General features: G+C 42.3%; 1 protein-coding gene across 2 annotated transcripts in view; it reads left to right on the forward strand.

Moving 5' to 3' along the window:
* The first annotated feature begins 9,766 nt into the window (after nt 1–9,766).
* Osbpl1a (oxysterol binding protein like 1A) overlaps nt 9,767–14,434 on the forward strand; it is a 208,517-nt gene continuing 203,849 nt past the window's right edge. For both annotated transcript variants that reach the window (XM_027404345.2, XM_027404347.2), the window contains exon 1: nt 9,767–9,885. The gene's annotated coding sequence lies outside the window, so the exon portion shown is untranslated. The remainder of the gene's footprint in view (nt 9,886–14,434) is intronic.

Consider the following 14,434-nt stretch of genomic DNA (forward strand, 5'->3'; position numbering starts at 1 on the left):
GCTTTCCTAGGAGTAATCATGATGTCATGGGAGAGAGTGTGGTAATCACTAACCTGGTCTTAGGAGGTTAGGAAGGGCTCCGGAGAGAAGTAATTAACCTTGGATTGAATGAAGCACTAGCACTAACTGGGCAGAGAAGCTGGGAAAAGAGTTCAAGGCATAAATGAACATGAAAAAAAAAGATTCTAAAACAAAAGATACTAAGTCAGCGCAGGGTGCTGAAAGCTGTGCTTGCTTGCTGGCACATATGATACTGTGGAGTTGGGTGCTAGAAGATAAATCTCGAAACGTACAGGGCTTCATGATACTATGGTGTTTAGACCATATCCTAGAAGCAGAGCAGGTTGTGAAACAAGAGAATCTGATGTTCAGATTTAAAGTATGGAAACACTTTCTGGTCTAAAAGAACAAATTAGCACTGAGTGGAGTAGTAGAAAAGGCTGGGTGTGGAGGCTAAAAGGAGAGAGTCACGGATGCTTATCTCACAATGAGAGAGTAGAGATGAGGAGATCAAATTATCTGCTTGCTTGGATTGAATTTGAGTTCCTGCTTGTGGGTGAAAAATCTCAGGAAAGATGTTGGGATTTGAGGTATAGATTTGAGGTATCTAAGCATAGAGTTCTCCCAGCCAGGCAGGCACATGAGCTCATCCAGGGCTCCAAGAGTGAAGCTTAGAGAGGACACAGAATCAAACTCAACATTAGCCCATTTCGTCCACACCATTTCTGACCATCTTTTGCAAGCCTCACAGCTTTTGAGTCATTTCTACATGGCTGATGACAACTTCATATTCTAGACCTTACCTTGAAATTTCTGGCTTGTTGACCACACCCAGAAATCTCACTTACTCCTCCTCCACCATCCCTCAGTCCTTGGCTCTCAATGGCTGGACCATCGAGTCTTCCTGAGGGCTCAGTACACACTCCGTCCAAGCATATGTGATGTGTTCTCCCATGTACAGAAGAACTCTTTCTGTTTCAATGTCGTCTATGTCTATGCCTATATCTATGTCTCTCCTCTCCTCCCTCCTCAGGGTAGATGCTTGACCTGGGGAGTAAGGTGAACTGAAGGAAAGGACTCAGAAGAGATCTTTTTCTCATGGTTTTAGTACTCAGGAGGTAGAAGCAGGTGAGTCTCTGTGAGTTTGAAGCCAGCCCCCGGTCTACGTGATAAGTTCCAGGGGCAACCAGGGCTACATAGAGAGATTTCCCCCCTTCTCTCTATATAATACGTGTGTGTGTGTGTGTGTGTGTGTGTGTGTGTGTGTGTGTGTGTGATATATGTGTCTCTCTGTGTGTATATATGTATATATATATATACATATATATAAATTTTAATGTATGTGGATGTGGATGTATATATGTGTGCATGTGTATACGTGTATGTGTGTGTGTGTGTGTGTGTGTGTATGTGTATGTGTATGTGGTGTGTCAGGAGAGGTGAGAAGAGGCCATCAGATCCTGGTGCTAAAATCAAATGCTTTTTTTGTTTTGTTTTGTTTTTTGTTTTTTCAAGACATGGTTTCTCTGTACTGCTTTGGAGGTTGTCTTGGAACTCGCTCTGTAGACCAGGCTGGCCTCGAACTCACAGAGATCCGTCTGCCTCCTGAGTGCTGGCATCAAAGGCGTGTGCCACCAATGCCCAGCTTGAGATGAAATTCTGATCAAGAACGCTTTACTGCTGAGCTCTCTCTCCAACTTCGGACAAGCACTTCTTTTGTGCCTTAAAAATTATTTTCTTTTTAAATTTTTATTTTATTTATTGTGATCATGTGTGTGAATGTGGACGTCAGAGGACAGCTTTGTAAAATGAGTTCTGTCTTTCCATCATTACATGCATTCTGGGATGGAAAGCAGTCTGGCGGGGGTATTCGTTGAGTGCTTTTTCCAACTGAGCCTTCTCATTAGGCCTAAAAGTTCTTCTCCATCTTTTCCATCTTTTGGTATACTTTCTGACTTAAAAGTCTTTGTCTTATATGCATTAGATTAAGTCCTGAAGAGAAGGGCTCTTAGCAATTTTATTTTTTTATCTGTCAATAAGTTTGAGAAAATAACTTTCACATGTGTCTACTTACAAAATAATGATATTTATTAGCATATCAATTGAAAAATGATGTGTTAATGATGAATGACAATTTCTCTGCCCTGGTTAGTCGTTACCCACCATTCCCATCTTTCCACGAAGGGTAATCCTATTCTCTTCATTTACCTCCCAACTAGCTATCATCCTTGCATCCTCTATTAATTGAGATAGAATCAGATACCACCTGAGGGCAGGAGTGAGATCAGAAATACTGTAGCTGTTGAAGGACAGGTAGTTGAGCCACCAGGGATGGGCAGTATACTCAGCTTTCTCTGCACTCTCTCGTTTCATAGACATGGCCTAAGTCTCTTAATTCTACCTGCCATGTTTATGAGAGAAAAGTACTAACTTCATATAACAACAGAATGACCAGCTGTCACACAAAGATGGCTTGGAACTGAAAGCTAAAGAGAAGAAAAAAACCACAATAGTGCTTGTGTAACAACCTTTTCCTGAGATGATGCAACCTACACCAGAAAGGAATCCAGTGGCATACCAAAGTAAGGATTGCAGCAATATTCAACATGGTGAGCCATTGAGATTTTTATTGGAGTCACTGACTAGAGTGTGTGTGGGAGTGCTTACAGGAGCAGGGATGACTCAAAAGCACCCACATCCTGGAAAAGCTCACTACAACACTGGAAAAGACTCAGAGAAGCTTAGAGCTCTCTGCACAGCAGGTAGCTGACAGATATCCAAGTATCCTCTCTCTGCAATGGGCTGACCAAGACTCTGTCCCCAGTAAAATAGGCCCCAGGAACCTTTCAAGTTTTGCTTTTCCAGACATGTGACCTTTGTTTACCTTCCCAGGCTCATGAGCTACCCTGCCCCCTTCCTGGAGGGAATGTTTCAGTTTGGAGGGGAAGTTTTAATTCTGAAGAAGATGTCATAGACTGTTGTTAAATTCTTAGAATAGCCTGTGGGTAGGGAAGCATGCTTTCATTTGCACTAGGAAAACTCATGGGCAGAGGCCTGTGGATTGGGCAAACACTTACCTCAGTCAGAGTAAACTTCTTTTTATTTTTAACATTTCTTGTGTGGGTTCATGTGTATACACAATCATGTGGAGGTCAGAAGTCACTGTCAGGTGTCTTCCTCTATGGTTCCCCACCTTATCTTTTGAGACAGCCTCTCACTGCACCTGAAACTCTCTGATTTAGCTTGGTTGTCTGGCCAGTGAGCTCCATGGAACTTCTTGCTTAAATCTTCCCAGAGATGTATTTTAGAAGCTATGTAGTAACATATAATAACAAAGTACCGAAGAGACAATGGAGAAAGCAGTTTATATTAGTTGTAGGTGGAGTTTTTCCTTGGGATGTCCAGTCAGCTCTGTCCCACCAGGCTGTTCCCAAATAACTACACAGAGTTTTAGTATTAATTATAAATGCTCAGCCAATAGCTTAGGCTTGTTACTTAACTGGCTCTTACAACTTAAATTAACCCATATTTTTATTCCTTTACTTGATACCACATGGCTCATGGCTTGCTACCTCATTTCGTGCATGTCTTGCTTCCCTCTGCATCTGGCTAACATCTCCTGAGACTCCGCCCTTCTTCTTCCCAGAGTCCTCCTAGTCTGGCTCGCCTGTGCAATCTTTTCCTGCCCAGCTATAGGCCAGTCAGGTCTTTATTAACCAATGAAAGTGAATATATTTACAATGTGCAAAGATTATTCCACAGCAATTAGTTACTTTAATAAAATTATTTTGTGTGTATGTATGCATGTGTATTTGTACACCACTGTGCATGTGTGGAGGTCAGAGAACAACTCACAGAAGTTGGTTCCCTCCATCCATTGTGTATGTTACAGGAATCAAACTCAGGTTGTCAGGCTCAGTGGCAATGTGCCTTCACCCACGTAGTCATTTTTTCAGCCCCTTGTTACTTTTCTTGCTTCTGTGACAACATGCCTGAGAAGTGTTTATTCTGGCTCCCAGACTGGAGATTCAGGTCATCATGTGGTTTAGCATGGTGGTAGGTATGTGGGCAGATGGTCACTTGCATCCACAGTCAGGAAGAAGACAGGTGGATCTGGCTGCTCTTAATTCCTCCTTTATATTCATCCCAGGATCCCAAACCATGGGTAGTACCACTCCCATTGAGAGTGGGTCTTTTCTCTTCAGTTAAATCTTGCTGCAGTCATCTTCCTAGAGGTTTGTCTCCTGGGGGATTCTAGACCCCAGCAAGTCAACAAGATTAAGCACCACAAAATGGCCCCAGAAAAGAGAGGTTTCAGAAGGTCTGTTTGTTAGAGCTTAACAGTGGGGTAGATGAGAAAGAGAGAGCAGGTTAACGGTGGTATGTTAAGTTTTTTTTGGCTTACGGAGTAGGAAAGCACTCAAGTTAGACTTGGCAATGTGTATGTAGACTTTACTTGCCAGAATACAGAGAAATATAATGAGAGCCATCAGGTGCTGTGGAAGGTTGAAGAGATGTAGCTGTGGCCACCACATTCTGACCCCTTTGCCCTCTCTCCCAGACTTTCCACACCACAAGGTCTTGGGAATTGTCTCTGCTCTTGCTTTTGCTGCCCTGGTCATCTTTCCTTTCATCTGTCCCTGAACTTCTGCTTTCTCTGATCCCACTTCTCTCTGTGACTTTGCACATTTACCCCAGCTAATGACTACACTTTGTACTCTGAGAAATTCTGAGAAATACAGCCAAATATATCCAAGAGCAAAATCTCATGGCTACCCAACAGAGAACTTTTCTGCTGGGCAGACCACATCTACCACATCTTTGTTAAGACTAATGAGAAGAGGGCACTTTGATAGGCCCCAATCCCGCCCCTTCTGCTAGGCTAAGAATAAGAGCTCCTAAAAGGAAGCCTAAGCAGGGAGTTGTGGAGTTGGTGGTGTGGGTGTCACTCACTTGGGAGAGTAGGGCCCAACACCTACAAAACTCTGGGTTCAGTTCCCAGCACTGCAAGGCTAGGATGGTGGCACATACATGGAATCTCAGTGTTGCTGGAGGATTCCAGTTATCTTCAGCTACATCATGAGTGGACTACATGAGACCCTGTATGAAAAACAAACAAACGAATGAAAACAATTATCAGGCAGACTTCCTAAGGGTGCAGAGAAGGGTTAGGCAGCTTCTAGGCACTGCTCACCATACAGTTATAACTGGAGAAACCAGTTGTACTTGTGATAACTGAAAGTAAAGGCTAAGAACAAGACTAGAAATACTGTCCAGGGACCTCAGTCTCATGTGGAAAGCTTGACCACCCCCTGCCTCCTCTCATTAAAAAAAAAAAAGTTAAAGAAACTTAGCATATATTTTCCTTAGCAACGGCACCCCAGAAAGCCTGTAGATTAGTTCTTTCTCAGATCTGAAGGAGCACCCTGGTTAAGCCTCATGAGATAAGCTTCTTAGTGACAACATTCCTGATTTTACTTTGGCCAGTGATATATTCCTAACTTGCCACCAAGGAAGTCTACAGATAAAGATGTATTGCTATGATTGGTTTAATAAAGAGCTGAATGGCAGGTAGCTAAGCAGGAGAGGATAGGCAGGATTTCCATGGAGAGAAGAAGAGGAAGAGGAATGTTGGTGTGTGGGTTACATGATCTAGATGCCAGAAGAGAGTGGAAGAATGTGGATTAATTTGAGCAGCTTAAATTAATAAAAGCAGCTTAATTTAAGTTATAAGAACAGCCAAGTTCTTAAGCTAACAGCCAAGTTTCATAATTAATAATAAGTCTCCGTGTCATTATTTGTGTGTTGGTAATCCGGACAAGGAAGTGCTGTTCCTTTCTGAACTTTCTATGTTGGGAGCCAGCAGCATCAGCCCTTGGTGGGAAGTGGTCACTGAGACACCTGTGTCTCAACCCCAGGGAAAGAGACAGGTACAGAATCAAGGTCAGAGTCACACAATTCTGGTTCTATTTAATATGTCCTTTTAAAAACAGGCCCTCATGCGCCGGGCGTTGGTGGTGCATACCTTTAATCCCAGCACTCGGGAGACAGAGGCAGGTGGATCTCTGTGAGTTCGAGACCAGCCTGGTCTACAGGAGCTAGTAACAGGACAGCCTCCAAAGCCACAGAGAAACCCTCCTGTCTCGAAAAACAAACAAACAAAAAAAAAAAAAAAGAAAGAAAGAAAGAAAAAGAAAGAAAAAGAAAAATGAAACAAAACAACAACAACAACAAAACAGGCCCTCCCCTCACTATCTGGTACTGGCTAGCTTGGAACTCACTACTAAAATCCACAGAGATTCATTGTTTCTAGAGTGTTGTATTTAAAGGCATGTATCATTCTACCTGGTCCAAATAATTTAGTATTTTAAAGCATACTAGGTTCTTTCAGTTATTAAATAAACTGGGATAATGGCAAAACAAATGAAACATCACTTTTTAAGGAAGAAAGTTTCCCTGTCTCCCAAGACCCATAGTTTTGACAGTCTGAAGTTAACATTAATTAAAAGGCCTTAATATGAGGTATTGAGACAGTTCATTTCTCCCAAGTCAACAATTTATCTGGATTTACCTGATGACATCTGAGCTACTCTTCAGCATTCCAGGCCTTGATTACTTAGAGCCCCTCCCCCAACCCCCGTGCCCAGGCCTCAGTCTATAGTAGTCCCCTCTTAGTAAAACTTAAGAAGCCTTTGGCATGCTCCTGCAGAGCTTCACAGGCACATTGGCATTGGAGGCAGGTTTTAAAAACATGCAATGTATCAGGTGCATTCCCCAGTGTTTAAGGCAGAACACTGCCTTAGGTAGTGGATTCTGAGGAGGCTCCTGTTCTGGGAAGACTCATAGGTAGGTAGGAGAAAGGATGGCAGTCAAGAAGCCTCCTAAAGGGCTTGAGTCAACCAAAGAATCTGGGGTGAGTCCTGGATGAAACCAATGCTGTCATCCTGCTCTCAAGTTCTCTGGTTCACTTTTCAGTCTGGGCCAGGTAAGCCTGGGACAGCACGGCCCTGAGTAGCTACTCTCCGTTTCTGTTACCATCTTTCCAAAGCTTCCGGTTCTCACATACGATACATCTCCATTCTAACATACATTGCTGGTGGGTATTGTAATGCTTTCATATGCTTCCCATGGAAGTTAAATGCCTGCCTGTTTATATACTCAGAGTGGAACATGAAGGGAAATATCCATTAAGTCTAGAGGGTGTATAACTGACTGATGCTTCTCAAAATAGGGTGAGTTACAATTGGGGACAAAATGGTGACTGTGTGTATAGAATTTCTATGTCTGAAATGGCAACTGATAGTCATAAGTTTAAAGCTAAAATAAAAATCCAAGCTGCACTTCCAGTGTTTTATATCTCCACATGGCTGGTGGCTCCCGACAGGACAAGACAGAGCCAGCCTGTCACTGCCGAAAGTTTCACAGAACAGTGATGCTCTTATAATGGATTCTATTACATTATCATTGTGGGATGTTTTATTTGTCCAATAAGAGAATAATGAGGCGGTATCTTTTCCTAGCTTTTTTAAAAAAAGATTTATTTATTAATGTATTTTGTGTACATGAGTGCTCTGTCTTCATGCACACTAGAAGAGGGCACCTGATCTCATTATAGATGGTTGTGAGCCACCGTGTGGGTGCTGGGAATTGAACTCAGGACTTCTGGAAGAGCAGACACTGCTCTTAACCTCTGAGCCACCTCTACAGCTCTCTTTTCTTAGCTTTTAAAAAATATTTATTTTATTTTTTAAGATTAGGTTTAAATATGTGTGTGTGTGTGAACGTATGAGGGCAGGTAACCACAACATCAGAAGAGAGTTTCAGATCTCTGGGAGATCATATCCTGGGTGGATGAGTCACCTGGCATGGGTCCTCTGAAAGAGTGGTGGTGGTTTAAATGAGAATGTCACCTGGTTGGCTCATATATTTGACATCACTTGGTGTCACTGTTTGGGGATATATAGGAGGTATGGTCTCCTTACTAAAGGCAGGCTGAAGGAGTGAAATGGTGGGAACTCTGCCTTACATGGCAGCAAGCAGCAGGCACGGTGACTAGAGTACAAGCTGAAAGCTCTCACCTTAACCCACAAGTTTGAAGCTAGAGATTGTTTTTCATTTACAAACTTACGATCTTATCAGTGAACACTCAATGAATTCGAGTCATTAAGTAATCACAGTGAGAATGAAGGTTCTCATGGAATCATGTGGGAAATTATTTCAATAGTCACTTTTGTTTTAGCCATGAAGATATGTGGTGTCCCCAGAACAGCCATTACTATCCTAATCAGAGCAGCTGTGACCACGTTCTAGAGACCCCCAGCAGGAGGTGATGGGGACAGTCATTAGATGCTCATGTGAGGCTCTGTCCTGTCTTCCTATACTTCCCTCCTAGCTGTATGTGACTTCATATCGTCCCAAATGTGTTAGAGTATATAGAGGGTTGGTGGTTGCTCAAATGGGATAGTCTCTCTCTGTACCACAGAGGAAGTTGTCATCTCTGCTGGGTTGAGACTTTTTAGTGTTGTGGCTGCTTTGTGGTCATTCACATTCTAGTAAGGAACCCCAACCCATGTTTCTATAAGTCTGACTCATTGGTTCACCAGGTTGGACTTTGGTAGAATTGTTGTTTTGGTTGGATGTTGATGTCCTAGTTGCAGTAAGTATGGTTAAGTCTCCCCATGAAGTGCTTACAAGTTAAGATGGCCCCAGAGTTTCTCTCCACAAATAAAATGGCAATAATTATCCTAGATTCTACAATCTCGACATTGTGTTTTATCAGGAACAGATGTCAGCCTGAAGAACAGGTTGCTTTGTAAAGACCTGTCTCTCATATGTGGCAGACACATGTGATGTGTCACACTCAGCCTAATAAGCAACTTGCTGGTAACAAGTTCTCAATACAAGTCTCTAGACATGAATGGACTTCAAGAACTACAACCCTTTAAAAAAATTAAAATAATGTTTCTTAATTTTTCACCACAAATACATTCCTTAAATCCATTTACAAACGTTTAAAAGTTGAGATGTTACAAGCCTTTTTTTTTTTGAGTTTATTATAAATCTTTTTTAAAGAAGTAATTATATGACTTTGTATGGTGTATGTTAACTCCTCGGGCTAGATCAGTCAACCACAACTTTATAAACATTTTTTTTTTCCAAGACAGGGTTTCTCTGTGGCTTTGGAGGTAGTCCTGGAACTTGCTCTGGAGACCAGGCTGGCCTTGAATTTACAGAGATCCACTTGCCTCTGCCTCCCAAGTGCTGGGATTAAAGGCGTGCGCCACCAATGCCTGGCTAGGAATGCACGTTTTAAGAGATTATTTCAGAGAAGAAGTGGAGGGAAATTTGTAAAATTTTATTTCTATGCATCTTTCTTGCATGCCAAGTTTACAGTGTTTACATCTGTATGATGTGGTAAGGTCAGTCCCTGAAGTATGAGAACAAAAAGAGGTAGGTGTGACTAATTTAGACTGCCCATTGAGTTTACATGGGTCTAGTAGCAACCAAAATAAAAATAAAAATGATAGCCCTGGACTTGCGGGTAATGTAATGTTTGAAAAGGAGTCTTCACGGTATTAACACACGGTTATTTTGCTCGAGTCATGCGTCCTCCCCCTTTTCTCCCCCCCAGGTCTGGTCCTCAGCTGCTTTAGGAGAATGGCGGGAGCAGAAAGGAGGCTCCGCCCCCTGGCAGAGGCGGCCAGTTAGTTCTGGTCTGGCAAGGGGCGTGGTCTAGAGGGGCGTGGCACCGCCAGCAGGTCACGTGCCTTCAATTCTGGCGCGCTGGTTCCCAGGCCTGCTTGGCTCCAGAGCCACGTTCTTCGGGTTCTACACGGTTTACCCTCGGGATACCGGGAATACCCGGGATACCCGAGACGTCCTCGGGTAAGTGGCCTGCGTGGGTGACGGCCGCCTGGTAGGCGCGCCCGGCCTGTGTGTGGTGGAGGCCTTCTCTAGAGCAGGGCCTGTGAGCTTGCAGGTCAGTGTAGCTTGGGGTGGGGCAGGATGGGCCCCGGAGCCCCGGGATATCGGCTGTGCGAGCCGGGACTTCGGGCGCCACACGCGGCGCAACTGCGAGTGACTTAGAAGTACGAATCCTAACTTGTAGTTTTCTTCCAGCCAGAGGATTGATTGACAATGGAAGTCACGCATCCTGCGTGAGACCATTGTCCCGCGTTCCACATGACCGCCTTGACAAACCCAAACGACCACAAAAGGCGATTTAGCAATCGAATGACCGAATGACCGAATGGCCGCAGCGGCACTGAATCAGGGGCCATGTGCTTAATCCGTGACCCCAGAGATCCGCAGGAGGCTTGGAGTTTTCAGCTGTCTGGTGTTTTTAAAAAGGCAGCATTGTGAAACTGGATTGCTCAGCATCTGCTAGTAAGTTAGACAAAGCTGACTGAATGCTGCTCGAGTAGCTATTTGGTTTGTAAAGCTGCTTGATAATGGAACTGCACTTGCTTTGCAAGCAGTAAGGTCTTTCCTGAAATCATTCGGTCCCGTACAAGGTACCTTTTACCTTTTGGAAATTGTTGACTACGTTGAGGGCCGTTAGTGATTACATGCCAACCCTGTGCTTTTATTTGTTTGTTTTTTCTGAACCATGGTTAATATAAATTATAAGTCTCTCAGATGAAATTGTAAGCATCTGTAACGAGGGACTAGCTACAAAGTCCACTTTCTTTTGATACTGTAATTCTAAATTGCCAGGTGAGCCCCATGTACAACTTACACAGAGAAAGATGCCAGTAACAGTTTCAAAGTTTATCTTTTTAGTTTCTCAACAGCAAAGTAGCTCCGAACAGTTTTTGGCAGCAGGTAATCAGCGTAAGAGTTAACTCCCAGAAATTGAGCCAATTTATCAAAAATAGTTATTCAGTGACACTTGTAAAGTATTCCTTGTACAGCAGTGGGGATGTGTGGCATTTGGCTAGTCCCTGCCCCTGGAGGCTGCTCATAAAAATGAGCAGATATTATTCTAGTAGTTTGTATACCTGTGAACAGCCAGGCAGGATTTCTCTAAAAAGTACCCCTCTCCTGTATTCTCTTAAAAGGAAATGATATTGTCACAGAAGTAACCAGTATGTAAAATAGTCGGTTTATTTTGTGAGTTTATACAATGCAGTGTCAATTAAATTACAAAGTTCCTCTCGTTGATTTGACTTAGAGCTGTGTGATCATAGGATTTTTCAGTTGGAGCTCTGTTGTGGCAATTTTTTTATTTTCAAGATGATATCTTTCGCCAGCTGGCCTGTCATTCTCATGAGTGCTAGGATTGCAAGGGTGTACTATTTCACTGGACTTGGTGACAGTTTCTTATATGATGGCATGATAAGCTGACTTCATAAGTGCTCACAGGAAAAAAAATCAGTAGAAGATAGAAATCAACTGGTTATATATGGAGGAGAGAGAATAAGGTAGTTCCTGCTTGAGAGAAGTTTGAAGTGTTTAGAACTTTGTCAATTCTCTTGAACTGGGTCTGCTTCAACCAGAATTTTGTTAATGGCATTGTAAATTCTTGGAAGTTACTAGAAAGAGTGCATAGGTTTTGCAGTGTAGTTATTGGTGTATGCTATTTCATTAATGAAGTTTCAGAAAAGGATGACCCAGTAGGTAAACTGCTTGGTGTTGTGAGGACTGAGCTCTGGAGACATGTCAGTCTGTAATCTCAGTACTGCCACAGCATGACAGGAGGCTGAGGTAGGAGGATCCCTGGAAGTTTCTGTGACAGCTACGCTGTTATGGACAATGGCGAACAGGAGACCCTAACACAGACAAGTAAGGTTGAAGGCCAGGAGAGACACAGGAAGGTGTCATGACCTCACACATACCATACACACAAAGATGAGAGGTATGTCATGCACTCTGCACAGGATTTATTTATGATTCGGGTGTCATGTCTTTTAGCTGAAATGGTCTTGATGGCTGGACTTGGTAAGGTTTTCTCTCCCAAACCTTAACTGATGCTGTCAGTATGAAGGGTCTGTAGGAAGGACTGGTATAAGAAATAGGTGGTTTACTAGGTTACTCCATTGGAGGTTTTCTCGGTCATTGTAAGAAATTACGATACTAGCTGTGCGTTGGTGGCACACACCTTTAATCCCAGCTGGATCTCTGTGAGTTTGAGGACAGCCTGGTCTACAGAAGAGTTCCAAGACAACCTCCAAAACAATACAGAGAAACCCTGTCTCAAAAAACCAAAAAAAAAAAAAAAAAAGGAAATTACAATACAATCCACAAAAGCAGTCTGTAACTTTCCAAGGGCAGTAAACCACAGTGTGCTTTGTGTGAGTTTACTTTCCCTATAAAAGTGACACATGCTTCTAGTCCTAACCACTCATGAGGCTGAGTCAGGAGGATCCCCTGCACTCAGGAATTGCAAGCCATCACGGGCAACTGCCAGACCCCTTTCCGTCAAAACTTCTCTTTAAAGAGAAATCTCTGTAGCATGTAAACTGTGATGCATCAGTATTATATTCTATTTTCAAGATAATTTTCAAGTATGAAATGAAGTGGGAGAAATTGAAATTCATCTTGTCTAAGGCTCAAAAATGTTTATTAAAAATAAAATTCCATCACCTTCCTTGTTAGTATTGGTATTATTAAAATATTTGTCTAGGTTGAGACTCCTCTGTCATAGCTTCTGTAGACAGCTGTTTTGAGACACTAGCTAAAAACTTTTCAGAATCTTTCAAGTTGAAATTGAAGTTGTGTGCAAGAAGGTTCCTCCTGGATAGAAAATAAAATGTAACACAGAAAGTTGAAACAGTGTTGTAGAGGAAAGCCATGATACTTATTTTTTGTTCATCACATATTAAGCCTTTCAACTGAATTTATATGAAATGATAAATACCCAAGTAGTAGGTATTATTTTCCGTGTGGCATTAAGTGTAAGCCATGACTAATACAGACAGAAGGTGATTTAAATGCTAAATGTTCAGAGAATAGTTTACCCGAGTGTTTGACATGATGACATGATTTCAGTGTCATGTGACATGAGTATAGTCAGCAGTGTTATTTCTCTTCCTCATCATCAGGTCACAGACTTACCCATTTTAGATTCCTTTATTGAGAATTGTCTATTTAGTTCTGTACCCCACTTTTTAACTGGATTAGTTGGTGTTTTGGTGACTAGCTTCTTGAGTTCTTTTTAAATTTGGAAATCAGCCCTCTGTCAGATGTGGGGTTGGTGAATATCTTTTCCCATTCTGTGGGCTGCTGTTTTGTCTTGTTCACTGTGTCCTTTGCCTTACAGAAGCTTCTCAGTTTCAGGAGGTCCCATTTATTAATTGTTGATCTCAGTGTCTATGCTACTGGTGTTATGTTCAGGAAGCTGTCTCCTGTATCAATTTGTTCAACGGTACTTCCCACTTTCTCTATTAAGAGGTTCAGTGTGGCTGGATTTATGTTGAAGTCTTTGACTCATTTGGACTTAAGTTTTGTTCATGGCAATAGACATGGATCTATCTGCAGTCTTCTACATGCCAGCATCCAGTTATTCCAGCACCATTTGTTGAAGATGCTTTCTTTTTTTATCGTATAATTTTAGCTTCTTTGCCAAAAATCAGATGTTTGTAGGTGTGTGGGTTAATATCAGGGTTTTCAATTCTATTCCATTGGTACTTGTCTATTTTTGTGCCAATACCAAGTTGTTTTCAGGACTATAGTTCTGTAATAGAGCTTGAAGTCCGGGATGGTAATGCCTCCTGAAGTTTCTTTATTGTAACCAAGTAAAAGGTAGAGTTCCATCCTTGAAAACTAAACAGGCATTTTAGACAACACACTCTTGGCAGTGGGAACCTGGACAACATTTATCAAACAAAGTAGGGAAAGTTCTCACTTTGCATTATAAATAGGACAGCCAGATACATCAACTGTTACAGAAATTAAGTAAGACGGAATATTTCAAACTGTTTAAACCATTTTCTTAAAGAGACTTCCTCCACTGCCAGAGATCTTGAGTAGCCTCTTGGTCAGTTCTGAGTGCTGGGATTGCAGGTGTGTGCTACAGTCTCCCAGCTTTAGCTTCTGAAGGGTGTCCCTGACTTGCCACTATTAAGAATGTTGTCATTATTATGGTCAGAGGGCTGGGGATCTGGTTTCTCTGCATAGGGTACCTAGTTTGCCTCCAGTCTCCTTACTGCCTTCCATCCAGAGACCCTTTCTCAATCTCTGTAGGATTTGTTTGGCCAGCTCCCTTTTGATGGACATGGTTTGCATGGACCATTTGTGACAATTGCTGCTTGACAAAGTTCCAGCATTTTGCCACTGCAGACCACAATTCTTCAGTACCTTTATGTTTATTTTTAATGACTCTCACTATTAAAGCCTTTCCCTTTGAGAATTTTTGCATGGGCTTTTGTAAAGGATGAAAATGTGTACAATGGTAGCCTTTCTAAGCAAAATAATACTTTGGAAAAAATCCCCA

This window comes from Cricetulus griseus, chromosome 2 (assembly GCF_003668045.3).
Source record: "Cricetulus griseus strain 17A/GY chromosome 2, alternate assembly CriGri-PICRH-1.0, whole genome shotgun sequence".
NCBI lineage: Eukaryota > Metazoa > Chordata > Mammalia > Rodentia > Cricetidae > Cricetulus > Cricetulus griseus.